Genomic DNA, 16,359 nt, shown 5'->3' with positions numbered 1-16,359 from the left:
TCATCACATTCCTTGGTGATGAACAGACTATGCCATAACTAGGTTTTTACTGTTGCATTTTGCGATGAGTGAGAATTTACTCGTGTTTCTAGGAGCCCTGGTTTTCATAGAATCAGGGAACTGTTTGGGTTGGAAGGGACCTCAAAGACCATCCAGTGCCACCCCCTCTGCCACGGGCAGGGACACCTCCCACTGGATCAGGCTGCCCAAGGCCCATCCAACCTGGCCTTGAACACCTCCAGGGATGGGGCAGCCACAGCTTCCCTGGGCAACCTGAGCCAGGGCTTCAACACCCTCACAGGAAAATTTCTTCCTTCCATCTTTCCTAAATCTCCCTTCTTTCCGTTTAAAGCCGTTGCCCCTTGTCCTGTCACTACAGGCCTTTAGAAAAAGTCCCTCTCCAGTTCTCCTGTAGGCCCTCTAGGTATTGGAAGGCTGCTCCAAGGGCTGTCCAGAGACCTTTCGTAGGCCGTGTGGACCTCTCCTGCTGTTTTAAGAACAGGGCTGGTTTCCGGACCAGGTGTTTGCAGGTTTTACCGTAATCTGTGAAATGTCTGGAAATGTTCTGTCTTGCAAAGAGAAGCAAGGGTTTGCCCACACAGTTTTAATGCTGTCCAGCATCTCCTGCACTGTTGTTTTCCTGAACATTGTTGCTTTCTCAATAAGTGGTTGACGCGGTTGATTTGATAAAGATTTAGCAATGGACATCATGAAATACTCTCTAACCTTTCATTTGTTGTAGATAGCAGTAATAGAACCTCGTTATTGAGTATCTATTAGCTACTTGGTTTGTTAATTCTCTGATTTACTGTGTGTAAAAATGAAGCTTTGCCTGCAGCGAGCTCTTGTGCTGAGGATGCTGCACTTCCCTAAGTGTGCTGTGACGGGATTGGCAGCACGTTCCATTGCGGGCTCTGTCTTCATTTTCAGAAGTATTAGTCTGAAATAGAAAACAATTGATGCTGTTTTGTTTAAAATCAAGGGGAAAAAAAACAACCAAACAGCATAGTCATATGAAAAGGAGTGAAATATCTCAAAAAGTAAGATACTTAACTCGCATATAACCTTCCAGAGTAAGAATGCGATCACCACCCCTGTTTTCAGGTTTGTACTGGGTTAAATGGTCACTTTGTTAGTTGTCTAGCTTGGAAAGGAAGTTACAGTTATCAGATGTCAGTTTATCTTTGAATTGTTAAATTCTTGCTTCCTTGGGCTTTCTACTGCTCCTGTGTGCTAGAGTCATTCCCAGCCTGGCCATCCTGAGGACCGACCTTGCTAGACCGGAGCACGGGTGTCTTGTGTCCTCCACCACCTGCGAAGGGCGCCCAGTTGTGGACCATCAGCACAAGCCTGGAGTACCCATGTAAACAGACACTGGTAAGCTTGCGGAAGCGTGGCACCCACTGCAGCTGAGCCAGGGAGAGCTCATAACTTTGTTTAAGATTCCTGGGTTTCTTTCTCCCACCCCCCACCTCAGCCTTGCTCCTCCTATGGATTTGTTATCTTGAGGCCAGCTGCGCTTTCGTCACCTTTGTCGTCACTGATGGGGCAGCCATGCACTTGGCTTTTGTCCCTGGCATAGTGGCTTTCTTTGTTTTAAGTCTCGTCGGCGCTCTGTGTTGCTGTCACCAATGGGTGTGGGTATATGGTTTGTCTTTGATATCCTGCCACCTCCACATTCATCTTCTTCAGGAAGACTCAGCAACTCCCATGTCTTCAGTTTAGCTTTTGAGTGCTGTGTTTCTGCACTATTTCTCAGGATCTGCGGTCCAGTAAAGAGACTATTTCTAAGTCGCTTTGCTTCTGATGTTGGTAAAGCCTTGGAGAGGGTTTTCATTGTTGTGAAATATATGCCAGGCCAGAGCTGGGTTCTGCTTCCAGGTCCGATACAGGTAGATGTGTGTAAAGGCTGTAAGGCTTTTTTCCCCCCTCCCTTGTTTGCGTCCAGAAATAGAAAATGAAGATTATATATAGATTAATCAGCCTTTGCAGCTTTTTTTTCCAACATAGCTCAATACCTTAAAGAGATATTTTTACTCAAAGTGAAGACAGGGAGGTTCAGGCTGGTGGTGTGTGATTTTTAAGGTGCTGGACTTGTTTTAAACAATTCCTTCAAAAAAGGGCTTAAAACAAACATTGTTTTCCTGACATTCCCTTGAAATGTTAGCACACACCTCTTACTGTGTTTAATAAAAACAAATAGCGTTCAGGGAAGGAATTCTAGTTGAGGGACTGGGATGGAAGGAGCTAGCTGAATTACTGGTTACTATCACAGGCGCTTCTGTGTTAGGAACCTATAGCTCTCCAAGACTTCACTGGGTGCGATAACAAACCCTGAACCTCATCCGGAAACAGAGGGGGCTAAGCTCATCCTGGAAGCAAAGTGTGCACCCAAGAAAGAGGAGCCAGGCTGGATCAGGCTGAAGGTCCTTTACCCTGGTGACGTCTGCCTTCTGGCAGGATGTGGTGCTTAAGCAAACACCTTAGGGACAGAGCAAATATTTTCCCATGTGCTCCTGATTGCCAGTTGTTGGTAGCTACGGGGGTTTTGTGAGTTGAGGAAAGTCTGTTTGCATTTAGCTTTATGTATCGCTCTTTGTGAATTTCTCTTCTTCATGGCTTTCCTGTTGCTTTGCGAGCTCAGAACTTTCCAAAGCTGAAGACCGCTCCTCGAATCCTGTGTTCAGTTCTGGGCCCCTCACCACAAGAAGGGTGTTGAGGCTCTGGAGCGAGTCCAGAGAAGAGCAACAAAGCTGGTGAGGGGGCTGGAGGACAGGCCTTATGAGGAACGGCTGAGAGAGCTGGGGATGTTTAGCCTGGAGAAGAGAAGGCTGAGGGGAGACCTCATTGCTCTCTACAACTACCTGAAAGGAGGTTGTGGAGAGGAGGGAGCTGGGCTCTTCTCCCAAGTGACAGGGGACAGGATGAGAAGGAATGGCCTCAGGCTCCGCCAGGGGAGGTTCAGGCTGGACATTAGGAAAAAATTTTTCATGGAAGGGGTCATTGTACACTGGCAGAGGCTGCCCAGGGAGGGGGTTGAGTCACCTTCCCTGGAGGTGTTTAAGGGACGGGTGGATGAGGCGCTGAGGGACATGGTTTAGTGTTTGATAGGAATGGTTGGACTCGATGATCCAGTGTGTCTCTTCCAACCTGGTTTATTCTGTGATTCTATGATTAGCAGGGCTGATTTCCATATCTGAAGCTGGGCATGAATTATGGAGCAGCTCCGTCATTTTGGGTGATAAAGATCTCGGTTGTGTTGTGTTTTCCTGAACGCCATCAGTTGTCTGATTCCTCAGAGCATTTTTATTGGGAGAGGAGTTGAACACTTGAACTCTTTGCATCCTACTTGTGCTACTTACGACTTGTATTTTCCGCAGGTGGGAGAAGTTCATCTCACTTATTTGCTCCTTGTGCTGAAATCATTCTATTCTTATCATTCTTGTTATCATTGCTACTTTTATTTTTGGCTTGGTTTTACCCTGTGCCTATAAATACACTTCCGAGACCTGACTTGCACACAGCATTCAAGGTGAGGGTGCACTTGAAAAGGGGTGAAATGGTAATTCTTGTTAAGTTTTCTCTATTTTTATTTCTCACCTTTGAATAAGTAGCATCCCATTTCTTTTCTTGGTAGGTGGTGAGCATCAGGCCAATGTGTGTGGAGCTCTTCGCTGGTGCCTCCTGACAGTGCTTAAAGCACCTCCTGCTCCTGATGGTGTTTAAAAGTGTCAGTAACCAATGGTTCCATGGTTGATTCTCAAGGAAAACACTGTTTTCCCTGTAGTATGCATTCCTCCTTCTTGCTATTGGAGGCTATTTACTTCTCTAAGTAATATGGTTATGTAAAAATACCTGTACAACAGCTTTGTATTCTATGGTTTATTTACAGTATCCTGTGTTTATAATTGTGGTAAATTTTAACAAATAATTGATTCACTAGAATCAATTTATGGGAGTGGGAGAGGGAATATTTTTAAACTATCGGTTGCCCAGCTTCAAGGCACAGCATTAGAGGAAAATAAGGTGGAAAGGAGTTTCTGAGAGGTCCTCTACTCCACTCCCCTGTCCTCTGTGGCATCATCTGCCCTGTGGTTTGTCAAGGGTGTTTGCTGTTCTCACCAGTCACTCAGTGCATCTGCTACGTAGTGTCAGCTGCAAATTCAGCGAGCACTGATTTTTACCTCATTCCCCATGCCCAGAACAGTGCTGGACTCAGGTCTGACCCAGGTAGGACTCCGCTGGATACCTTTTCCAGCTTGAGGGCGACCTACCCTCTGCCTCTGGTTTTCCAGTTTCTGTGTCTGTGCTTTCTTTGCCTTTCAGAGGTGTAGCCACGTCGCCTGAAACAGCTGCCCAGGGCTTTTCTAGCTCCTGTTGTAGTCTGGCATCCTCAGGTTTTACTTCTGCTATAGAGCAAAACAGGCTTGTTTGCAGCATGACTGACATTGCGCAGCCCTCGCAAGCTCTTACTCATCTCAGTGCTGGCTCCTTTGTGCCTACAAAGAGTTTGATCATTGTTCTGATATTCTTCTGGAAATTAAAGTCAACCCTCGTTCTGTAATCACTGTCTCCTCTTAGAGCTGATCTTATGGCCAGATAGTTCTGGCTGAAGCACAGGGAGGTGGCTCTTGATCCTTTCTGGCCACTCAGTTGTGCTTATTTATTTTAATGCATTTAATTAGGTGTGCTTTATTTGATGCGTGTGAAGCTTTACGGCTTAGTTTACAGAAGTGAATGATGACTTAGTCAGATGGACAAAGCGCTGTTCTAAGGAATACCCCGCGGTTGTCCTGACGTTGGAGGGGAGGAGATACTCTAGGCTGTCATGTGTCCTCCACAGCCACTGTTTTACAGAATGTCTTTCACAACTGTATCCACCCATTGCTTCTGAAAAAACCAACCCCCTAATCTGCCAGTTCCGGGTATATCTGCCAAAAGAGAGATTGGAAAACCTTTGTCTTTTGATTTCCAGCCTACAACTTTGCACTTGGCCTTTGTGCCCCGGTTCTGTCTTCCCTCTTCGAGCTTCCTCGTACCTTTGGAGATGCCATGTGCATCTCATTTTGGTTTTTCCTTTGCCAGATCTGATAAGTCGGTCCCTCTTAATCTCTCCCCCTCACTCTCATCCTCACCTGTGCTCGCTCTTGTTTCACTTCAGTTTTTTTGAACATAAACGACCACAATTGTACTTGATTTTCCAGATGAGGTCTTACAAATGGCTCATTGCTGACAGTGAGATTTCCTCTACCTTCCCTCTTGGGAGGGTTAATCATTACACGAGTGAGGGTTTTATATTTATTTGGTTGGTTGAGGGCTGCTTTCTGTGGCGCTGTGGAGGGTTTTTTTGCTCAGGCTCCCATTGTCTGCTACAGAACATTTTCACCGTGTGTCACAGGTCATTTCTTGTGCGTGGATTTGTGTATAACAGATTTATAATATTGTCACTAGTTATATTCTGCATTTCCCTATTTGCCTGCACTGCTGTGTAAAACCCAATGCTTCCAGCCCCCTCAAGGATGAAGAATATGTAAAGCCTTGCTGTGGCTTGGATTTGCAGGAAGGCTTTAGGGCTTCAGATTTCATTTCACATAACTCAATTATAGGGCTGTTCTTCAGCCCCTGCAGTCCTTTGTGTGGCAGAGAATGGTGCGTCGGGAGTGCAGGCTCAGCCCTGAATCCACCAGCCTGGGTGTTTGGGTTTGCAGCGAAGCTCCCCAGAGACTGATTATCCAGCCTCGACAGCTGATAGGAGAAGGTTCCCCCTTTGTCTTTTTCTGGGGTTGAGGCCAGGCGGGGTGGATGCTTCTGTGTTGCCCTGCAGCAGGTCTCCCCTTTCTCCATCTCCGAGCCTTCTGCTTGGAAAACCTCACCGTGCAAAACTGGTGAATGCCTGACTGTCCCGTGCCACGTGCCCTACGTCCCTGGTCATCAGACAGGAAGGAGGTGGTAAAGCAAAAGGGTTCTTCATAAGTTTAAAGACCTTTTCTGTTGTTTGTTTGGTTGTTTTTTTTTCCCAGGAGGTGTTCCATTTGCTGATTCGAACCAGCTCTCTGCATTAGGCTCGAGATGGGTATAAAAGCCAAATCCGGAGGTGGTGCTTTGCGCCGCAGGCTTCCAGCTGAATGAAGCAAGACAAAATTAACTGCAGAGGCTCATGTGACCTACTTCTTAAGCTCTTCTGTGCAGCCTTCAGATCAGAAAACTAAACAGGAGGAGATAGCTTTCATGGTAAATGAGAAATTGTTTCCGTCCTGTATGACAATGGAGAGCTTTCACATTGTTTTTAACTGTATCATGGTTATTTGGGCCTTGCAGTTTGCTGTAGCAGAATATCATCTGACATTTGATCCTGCTGAAAGTTAGAGCTGTTAACCCATTCTGAGAAAGAGGCTTTTCTTTACATCCTCAAGGTCCTTCCCGTGCAGTTCAGTCTGACTGGCCAGGTGCACCCAGTGCCCCAAACTCAGTTTTCTCTGATGATGACATCGAGCAGTAGCTTAGGGCCAGTCCCCAAAGCCCTCGGCTGGCTCGCTGTGGAAGTTCAGTGGGTGAGCAAAATGCTGGACTTGGGGCGAGTGAAGGAAATAGGTGGGGAAGAAGGTTGTCCTTCAAGTCAGGAAAGCATAACGGGAGGGCGGCTAAATGGATGTAGATGCTTCATAAAAGCTGAGCAGCGGATGGCGTCTGTGTTAGAGCAGAATGGAAGTGTCGGCTGTGTCTGCGCCACTTCCCACGGCCTCGGGCAGAGAAGGGCTGAGCCAACAGCTCCCCCATCCCTGTGGAAACTCAGCTAGAAAGATGAGGGAAGCAGTATGGGACACATAATCGCAACAAAGCAGAGCGAACAAAGAAAGAAACAAAATTATTTTCTTTCTCCCTCTCCTTTTTTCTCCTGACAGGAGGGGTTGCAGGGCTGGGTCAGCAGCGTGGCTCCAGGTGACAGGCTCTGCTGAAGCCTGAATAGAACTGAACTCTCAGAGGGGGAAAGCTGCTGTTGGGTCAAGTTGTTTGGCTTCTTTCCCACAAGCAGAACATGCCCTGTAGTTGTTGCTTTGGTTCAGTGCACTGTATTTTTTTAACTTTTAACGGCTTTTTAAAGGTGGAATGTAAGGGAGGGAGAGCAAATCACTGAGGCAGACCTTGAGGAGGTACGTGCTCGGTCTCATGGCATCTTAGACTTATAAATACAGGGCCCTGCACCCCTAAGTACACTCTGTTCTGGGAATTGAGCTGATTGAACCACCATACTGCTAGTCTTACCTACTTTCCAGCTGGACGTGGGGTGAGGTAACAGACAATCGTGTGCCAGAACATACCCACGGCCCTTTATGAAACGTCTCAGTGAAATGACAGTAGCTGGGCACCGCTACAACAAAATAAGACGTTCTGTATGTCTCTTCTCCCTCGTGGTAGCTGCCAGGAGCAACACAGTTGTTTGGTCAGACCCACTGGGTTGCAAGTGCTGAAGATGTGCTTGTTCTCATAGCTCTTTCCTCGTTCCTCCTTTGTTCCAGGGATTCAGTTGATGTTTGAGGCTCATGGTTGGAGATATCACTTGCTGATCCTTTGCCAAGGGGACTCCTGGAACCCAGCTGGCACCATGGGCTTGGGCACTTTCTTAGTGACTTGAAGGAAATGGGTAAGTAGAAAAGAATCATTATTTTCTGGTATTTCCTTGTACCAATATTCATTGTCAAAGACCTTATTTATCATGGAGAAAATCAGTGTGCTTGGATAAAGCACCCAACATGTTTCACAAGTAGTAGACGATGACACCCTGATTTTTTAAAGCTTATCGCCTATAATTAAGGATTGCTTTTTGAGCAGAATGGTAAAAAGACTTCTCTACATTTTTCTAAAAATTACAAACTTGAGATAAGAGTTCACCAAACCCAAAGTCTCACAAAACTGAACGTGTGTCATGGTTATTTGGGCCTTGCAGTTTGCTGTAGCAGAATATCATCTGACATTTGATCCTGCTGAAAGTTAGAGCTGTTAACCCTTTCTGAGAAAGAGGCTTTTCTTTACATCCTCAAGGTCCTTCCCGTGCAGTTCAGTCTGACTGGCCAGGTGCACCCAGTGCCCCAAACTCAGTTTTCTCTGATGATGACATCGAGCAGTAGCTTAGGGCCAGTCCCCAAAGCTCTCGGCTGGCTCGCTGTGGAAGTTAGTGGGTGAGCAAAATGCTGGACTTGGGGTAAGGTTTTCCTGTAAGAAAATGGTCATTTATCTTAGTTAGTGGTTATCTAACCTCTGTCTTGGTTAGATAGCTTGGCTGGTAACCTGTGTAACAAATTGCACTAGGAAGTGGCCTGGAGAAAAAGTGCTAAAGTTCACTAGTGTATTGCAGATCCTAAGTCATCTGTCCTTGCACAGGGGTAAAGGCAGATGAATGCGGGTGAACAGCAGAACCAGTGAATACTGCGGGGTTGTTTATTCTGCTGGCTGAAAAAGGGCTTGGTGCTAGAGAGCTGATGTTCATAACTGCCCCAGGGCCTGGGGGCAGTGAGAGGTAGAAGCTGCTCTCCTGCAGTGCTACTTTCTTTGCAAGGGGCCTAGGAGGAACTTAGACTTCCAAATGCAGTAGTAGCTGACTTTGCTGACTGCTTGTACTTCTCCATTTGTAACACTACCTGGCCCTGGAATGGCTGGGTTTCCTTGTGCCTTTCTTAACCTCCTCCTATCACGACTGCTTTGGTTGCCATTTTATCTACAAAGATACCAGGCTGGCTATTTTAGACCTTTTTCTGTACTGACCTGGTTTTGGAAGAAGACATTAGAGGCTTCTAATCTCCTTGCCTGAGTTCCCAGGTCACAGCAGTCTGTAGGGAAAATGAGTCTATAAAAAATGAGCCTTTGGGGAAATTTCAGGAACTCTCATATGAAAAAATAAAGCCAAAGGCATCACATAAGAAAAACAAAGCAACTGAAATCTCGCCCACACGAAAATGAGCAGTAGAATTTCCATGAGACTCCCTGTCTATTCCAGTATTGTGAAGGGGACAAAGTAGGGAAGTGTGATAGGGACAAGAAATCACCTAGGGCAAAGGCAATGGATCTATAGCAGAAAATTGCATACAATAAATAAATATCTTTACTGCAATATGACGCACCACAAAAACAAATGAACCCTTGCCTTGCTTCCAAAGAGATTTGTAAACTTGATTGTTACTAATTCATCATGCAAGGTGAGTGTGAAGAAAACAATACACTTTTGTGAGTGAGCAAACTGCAGTATCAAAGACTTGCTATCTCCTCTATCTCTGGATCTACAAGCTGCCCTGCGCAGCTATGGAAAGGCAGTCAGACAGAAATTGCTGGCAGAGAAATCTCTAAAGCACTGTAGTTTTTTAAAGACAGGCAAAGGAAAATAGAGAAATTTGAATAAGGAAAAAGAAATAAAAATAAAGAGGTGAGGGAGAAAAATGAAAGACCGCTAGTTTAGAGATCTGGGTGTTGAGTAGTGCTTGGAGGACAGTGCAAATGTTTGTACCCATTCTAAAAAGGAGAGTGAAAGAAGTGGCTGTGTGATGGCACATTTCTCATTATTACCGTTTCCCTGATGATTATGGGGATTTGCTACACGTGGGGATGACATCCGAATGGCTGAACCAGTTGCCCTGGGAACCTCCAGAGCTGCCAGTTACAAACCAGAGTGTGCGTAGGAGAGTCCAAGCCTGATGGGGAGCAGTAGTGATTGTGTCACTGAGGCACAGCAATTAAAAAAGCCAACCTGGAAATCCCGTCTATGCTGTTTAACGTGGGCTCTGAAGCAGCGTGAGAAGCGGGTAGGTGAATAGGGCGTGCGTGTGCCCGTCAGTGGGCACTGTGTGGAGCACAACAGTGGCTGTTAAATTGTCAGTACAGGGGGAGATAGTTGTGAAGACAGCAGGTTGTTAAATGCTCTCTCTTCACTCTTGTTCTGCCAACTGGTGTGAGCTACAGAAGGATGAAAATATGTTCTAGAGTTGAAGCTGAAGTTCAGTATATCTTCTTTCTGGGTGACTGGAAGACACTACTATTCTTCTCTTCTCCTTCTCCTCTTTATTCTAAAGCGAGAGTAGTGGTTCCTTTTCCCGACTCCTGGACAGTGCTTTAGAGATGCAAAGATCCAGGTTTATAGAAAGGTTGTTCCTGCCTTGGGCTCATTCCTGCCATTGTGAAATCTTGGCAAACTGGTTTTGAACTTACAGTTTCTGGCTGGCTGTAGCAGTCCCCAATAACACTGGGTGTTGCCAACACTAAAGGTTTCTGTGGCTGATTTGTTGTCACTCCCCTCCAGCAGCTTTCCCAAAGTTGAGGATGGTCCCACGTGTTTGAATTATAAAACAAGAAGGGGAAAAAAAATCCTGTTTCCTGCTCTCACTAAAAGGCCAAATTGCTTCTGGCAGGAGCTAGTGCCCTACCAGCCTGTATCTCTGGTGCTTCCAACAGACACTGCTGTGCTTTTGCAAACTTTCTGATTTGATGTTTCACGAGTGAGGTTTTAGGGCTGCAAATCCAGTCTTGACTTATTCACAGGATTCAGAACTATTTGTGAGCAGCCATGGGTGAAAGGTGAAGCAGATAAGCTGGAACTGCTTGTTGGGGCAGTTCAGTATCAGAGCTGGTATCTCTGTGGGCTGATGCCAAAGGTATTATGTACGTTAATTCATGGAATATTTAATTTTCAAAGGTTCTGGTCTTAATGCATTCGGCATTTGATGAGCAGAATTTGTTAGTCTCCGGGTAACTGAAAGATGCTCCGTTAGCTGGGGTGACCGTTAGCCTCCCCTGGGAGGCTGTTGTCTGTGTACAAGCAAAAGCTGCTGAGCTTGGGGCTGCCTTTCTTAGATGTTTCTCCACTGATTTCCCCCGTGGGCTCCCTCCTGAGAGCTGTCTTTGGGCTGTTTGTCCTCTGTAAGATCTCTTCCTTACCGCTTGCTGCTGATGAGCAAACTCACAGAGTAATTCTGTGGCAGCTGAGGACTGGGGAAGCATGGAAGTGTGAGCACTTCACTGATCATGTAGGAAAACATCATCTGAACAAAGCCAGAGAAACTGGGATGAAACGCTGCTGAAGATGACAACTTTGTCTCCATCACTTGAAAAACAAAGTAAGGCACTGAGGCTGAAACTTTCCTCTGCAGGTTCCCTGATATTAGCGAATGAAACAGAGCAGAGACCATCTAGTAGTACTCTAGTTGGAATGCAGGGAGGGCTGCTCGCCCGGCAAGCGTAGCTCTGGCACGTGCGAGAGCTTGGCTTCCGTGGCCCACAAATTCAGGCTTGGCCATCCTTCCTGATTCTTCCACCCTTTGCTCCTGCTTTGCCAAACTTAGGACACAGAGCAGGTGGGAGCTGCAGAGGGAACGGCATCACTAGTAACGCTGCATCTCATCTTGGGGCTCCTTCTCCTGAGGCTGTGGTGTTAACTTGGGCAATGCTTTCCCAGCTAGAGGTCAGCAAGGTAAGAGGACTGACTGGTGTAAGGATTTAAGAGTACGTACATGTGCAAAATCAAGGACGGTGCCCTCTCCTTTTCTCTCTTGCATGTGGGAGAACTCTGCAAAGGACAGCCCTCTCCTTTCATGACACTTGCCCAAAGGCTGATACCATCCTGTGAGCAGAAAGTTTTAGTTTTCACCTCTGCCACACTGCAAGAGGGCAGGGGGCTGCAAGGGACATTCTGCTGCTGGTGAACTTGTTACTTGTTGGCTTTGGTACTGGGGAAATTGGTGATCGTGCCTGGCTTGCAAGTGTTCATGTGAGTCTTTGCACTTTAGGGTAATTCCTTGGGTTATGCTGGGCTGGGATTTTTGATTATGAAGATGTTGCAGTGGATTTTGAACCGGGAGGATGGCAAACACCTTGCAAGCAGCTGCTCATCAGGCCTGTTCGGTGGAGTTATATATAGATTTTGCTCTCTGTGGATCCTGTTAGTGTAACAGTAGGTTGCACAATTGGCTCTTAAGAAAGCTTTTTTGTCTAGAGATTTATTGCTGCTTTGGAATCGGAGTGTGAGGGCAATACAGACTTTCCAAGGAAGCGCTGAATAATCCCCATCCTGCGTGCACGCAAGCACATTCCCGGGCATAACTTCCTTCCATCCCTTGAAGTACGGAGTGCAACAAACATCTCCGATCCTGTAAGCAGAGTGAGAAGACCCACAAATAAAAATATTGCCTGTAATGCTTTAGCACATATAATAGGATCCAAAAGCAGCCAAATCATTTCTGAAGCTGCCTTTTACCAAGCAATGTGGCTGATCAAGTGCACCTTTTTTCCATCTGGAGAGATTTTTTCACTCCCTGCCTGCTTTGCTGGTGCTGCTGCTTTCCCCAGCAGTGCTGGCTGCAGCTGCTACAGCTTGTTAAATAGCCTGAGAAGTTTGTTAAGGAAAATTAATTGAGTGTCACTAATTTGCAAGTCTCTTGAGATCATCAACTGGATTTTTATTCTTTTTTTGCTTATTTTTGGATTCTGTTTCATCAATTACTTCCTTGAAAAGCACACACAAATTAAAACTTGAGGCAATAGCCATATAGATTTAATTATTAGATGTTAACGCTACAGACATTCATACCATTGTCTGCATTGTGCTTGGGAAAATAGAGAAGAATTCCTTGATGTTTTATATGCAAAATGTTTATTTGCTCAAATTCTCGGTCAGGTTATGAGCAGTCAACTTAATTCCTAGAAGGGACGTATCTCTGATGAAGTAAGAAATGAAGAATGATGCAACAAATTGATTCCCATTCTGCCTCACTGATAGATATCTAGGGAAATATGGAGGTGTTAAGCACTCTGCATGCTATTTTTTGTTTTGTGTAGTAACACAAGTTTTCTGTCTTTCTGCCGACCTTTCTATTGCTCATTTTTAATGAGAAAGAATGTGTTTTCCTTAGAAAAGTCTTTACTACATCAGGCCAGAATCGTTTTATATCAGTCTGTGGTTATAGAAGCCCCTCTTTCTGCCTTTTCTTTTACACAGCCCCCTTCTTGCTGCTCCTCTCTCCTCAGTAAATGCATTTCCCTATGTGCTTTGGCCTGTCAGGTGTGTTTTCAACCCTTTGTCTTTACTGAAGAGACAGAAAGGGAAGGTAGCATGGTGAGGGTGTAAAGATGCAAATTTAAAATCCATCCCACAGAAGAATATCCAACTAAATGGAAAAATTCTCACCTAAAATTAATTCTTATCAAGATGCATAATTTAACATTGGAGGTAAAACCAGGCCCTTCTATGTTCTATGTTTTAGGGATCCTTCTCCCACTTACTTTCACAGAATCACTAGGTTGGAAAAGACCCCTAGGATCATCGAGTCCAACCATTCCATTTTGAGGAGCTTTGCAAAATCCCACCATCTTTTTCCTTTTCCATCAAGGGGCTCCATGCAGGGCACTGACATTTTAAGCTCTGCCAGAATGAAGGGCAGAAATGAAACAGGAGTGGCTTTGTGGTAAAGAACGTGTATGGCTGTTGCTGACCACATGATGAACAGGTACCAGGAGATGCCCTCAGCTCCCTTTCCGAAAGCGGATTGTGCACTTTGGATCTTCTGGACAGGGTTAGACATGAGTTACCTCCTTCTAGAGGAGAGGCAGCATGGTTGGCATAGTTGTCCTTATAGCCCTGGGCTGGACTGAGGGATGGATGGGTAGGGCTCAGGATGAAGTGGTCAGAGGACAAGTGCCACACTGGATCGAGCTGTGCACCCTCAGGTGCACGCAAATAACAAGGTGTGCCGAATGACACACCCATGGGGAATGTTTCTTGGTTGCTGGCTCATGGGCTGCCCCAAGGATGCAGTGGGGTTTCCCTCCAGGATTCAAGCTTTTGCAGCTGTGACAAGCTGAGGATCTTTGGTGAAGCTGTCAGGCGTGGGCTTCTGTCCCCCTCACCTGCTGAGCTCTAAGTGCCCATGGACTCCTGAGCATTTCTTTTGAACCTGCTCGGTGCTTTGGTATCAGCCTACAACGCTGCTTACTCTGCACCGCTCTTGCTCTCCGGAGGCGGTTGTTCACCTCGCTCTCTCAAAGGCAGGGAGCTCTGGCCAGGAGCAGGACCCCTCTCTCCTGGCCCATGGTGGCTCGTTCCCCAGGGACAGCAGCCCCCTAGCTCTGAGGGCACGCTGTGCGGGAACGCTCCGAGGCGAATTTATCATTGGTGAGAAGCTCGACACAAGCTGGCAGTGTGTGCTCACAGCCCAGAAGGCCGACTGTGTCCTGGGCTGCACCAAAAGCAGCGCGGCCAGCAGGGTGAGGGAAGGGATTCTGCCCCTCTGTTCCTCTCTTGTGAGACCTCACCTGGAGAATTGTGTCCAGTTCTGGAATCCTCAACATAAGAAGGAGATGGAGCTGTTGGAACAGGTCCAGGAGATGCTACAAGGATGATCTGAGGGCTGGAGCACCTCTCACACGAGGACAGGCTGAGAGAGTTGGACTTCTTCAGCCTGGAGGAGAGAAGGCTCCGAGGAGATCTTATAGCGACCTTCCAGTACCTGAATGGGCTACAAGAAAGCTGCAGAGGGTCTGTTCACACAGGTTTGTGGTGATAGGACGAGGGGGAATGTTTTTAAATTGGAGAGTGGCAGGTTTAGACTGGACATAAGGAAGAATTTCTTCAGGTTGCCCAGGGAAGCTGTGGCTGCCCCATCCCTGGAGGTGTTCAAGGTCAGGTTGGATGGACCTTGAGCAGCCTGATCCAGTGGGAGGTGTCCCTGCCCATGGCCTGGGGTGGAACTGGATGGGCTTTAAGGTCCTTTCCAACCCAAACCATTCTATGAATGCTGTGTGGGAATGCTCCAAGGGAACGCTGCGGGGGAATGCCATGGGGGAATGCTGGGGGGGATGCAGCAAGGGAATGATGTGAGGGAATGCCACGAGGGAATGTTCTGCAGGAACGCTCCAAGGGAATGCTCTACGGGAACTCGGCAAGGGAATGCTGCGGGGGAACATGGCAGGGAACCCTCTGTGGGAACACTCTGAGGGAACGAGCTGAGAGGAAGCTCCGAGAGTGAGGGAACCCCACGAGGGAATGTTCTGCCAGGGAATGTTCTGCAGGAACACGGCAAGGGAATGATGCCAGGGAACTCTCTGAGAGAACGCTGCATGAAAACACTGCAGAGGAACGGGGGAATGTGGTGAGGGAATGCTCTGCGGGAATCCTGTGAGGGAATGCAGGGAGGGAACGTCCTGCTGGAATGCTGCGAGGGAACGCTGCGAGGGACTGTGGCCAAGGAACATGGCCAAGGAATGTGGCCAGGGGACAGTCTGAGGGAGCGATCTGAGGGAATGAGGGAATGCTCAGAGGGAACGCCATGGGGGAACAGTCCAAGGGAATGATCCAAGGGAGCGAGGGAATGCTCTGAGGTTATGCTGTGGGGGAACACTGCGAGGGAGTGATCCAAAGGAATGAGGGAATGCTGTGGGGGAAGGATCCAAGGGAATGATCCAATGGAACGAGGGAATGCTCCGGTGGAACAATCCATGGTAATGAGGGAATGCTCTGAGGTTATACTGTGGGGGAACGCTGCGGGAACGCTGCAAGGGAATGATCCAAAGGAATGAGGGAATGCTGTGGGGGAAGGATCCAAGGGAATGATCCAAAGAATGAGGGAACGCTGTGGGGGAAGGATCCAAGGGAACGATCCAAAGGAACGAGGGAATGCTGTGGGGGAAGGATCCAAGGGAACGATCCAAAGAATGAGGGAACGCTGTGGGGGAAGGATCCAAGGGAATGATCCAAAGAATGAGGGAACGCTGTGGGGGAAGGATCCAAGGGAATGATCCAAAGGGACGAGGGAATGCTGTGGGGGAAGGATCCAAGGGAACGATCCAAAGGAACGAGGGAATGCTGTGGGGGAAGGATCCAAGGGAATGATCCAAAGAATGAGGGAACGCTGTGGGGGAAGGATCCAAGGGAATGATCCAAAGAATGAGGGAATGCTGTGGGGGAAGGATCCAAGGGAATGATCCAAAGAATGAGGGAATGCTGTGGGGGAAGGATCCAAGGGAATGATCCAAAGAATGAGGGAACGCTGTGGGGGAAGGATCCAAGGGAATGATCCAAAGGGACGAGGGAACGCTGTGGGGGAAGGATCCAAGGGAATGATCCAAAGAATGAGGGAACGCTGTGGGGGAAGGATCCAAGGGAATGATCCAAAGGGACGAGGGAACGCTGTGGGGGAAGGATCCAAGGGAATGATCCAAAGAATGAGGGAACGCTGTGGGGCAACTCTGCGAGGGACTGAGGGAAGGCGGCAAGGGAAGGCTGATGGGGCGCGGCCCAAGGGGCTCGCTGTCGGGGGGCAGCGATCCAGGGGCTGAGGGGAGGCTCCCGGGCAGCGATCCAGGCCCCGTGGCGGGCGGCGGGGC

The sequence above is a fragment of the Phaenicophaeus curvirostris genome, chromosome 9, assembly GCF_032191515.1.
Source record: "Phaenicophaeus curvirostris isolate KB17595 chromosome 9, BPBGC_Pcur_1.0, whole genome shotgun sequence".
Lineage (NCBI taxonomy): Eukaryota > Metazoa > Chordata > Aves > Cuculiformes > Cuculidae > Phaenicophaeus > Phaenicophaeus curvirostris.
This window is presented reverse-complemented; position numbering follows the sequence as displayed.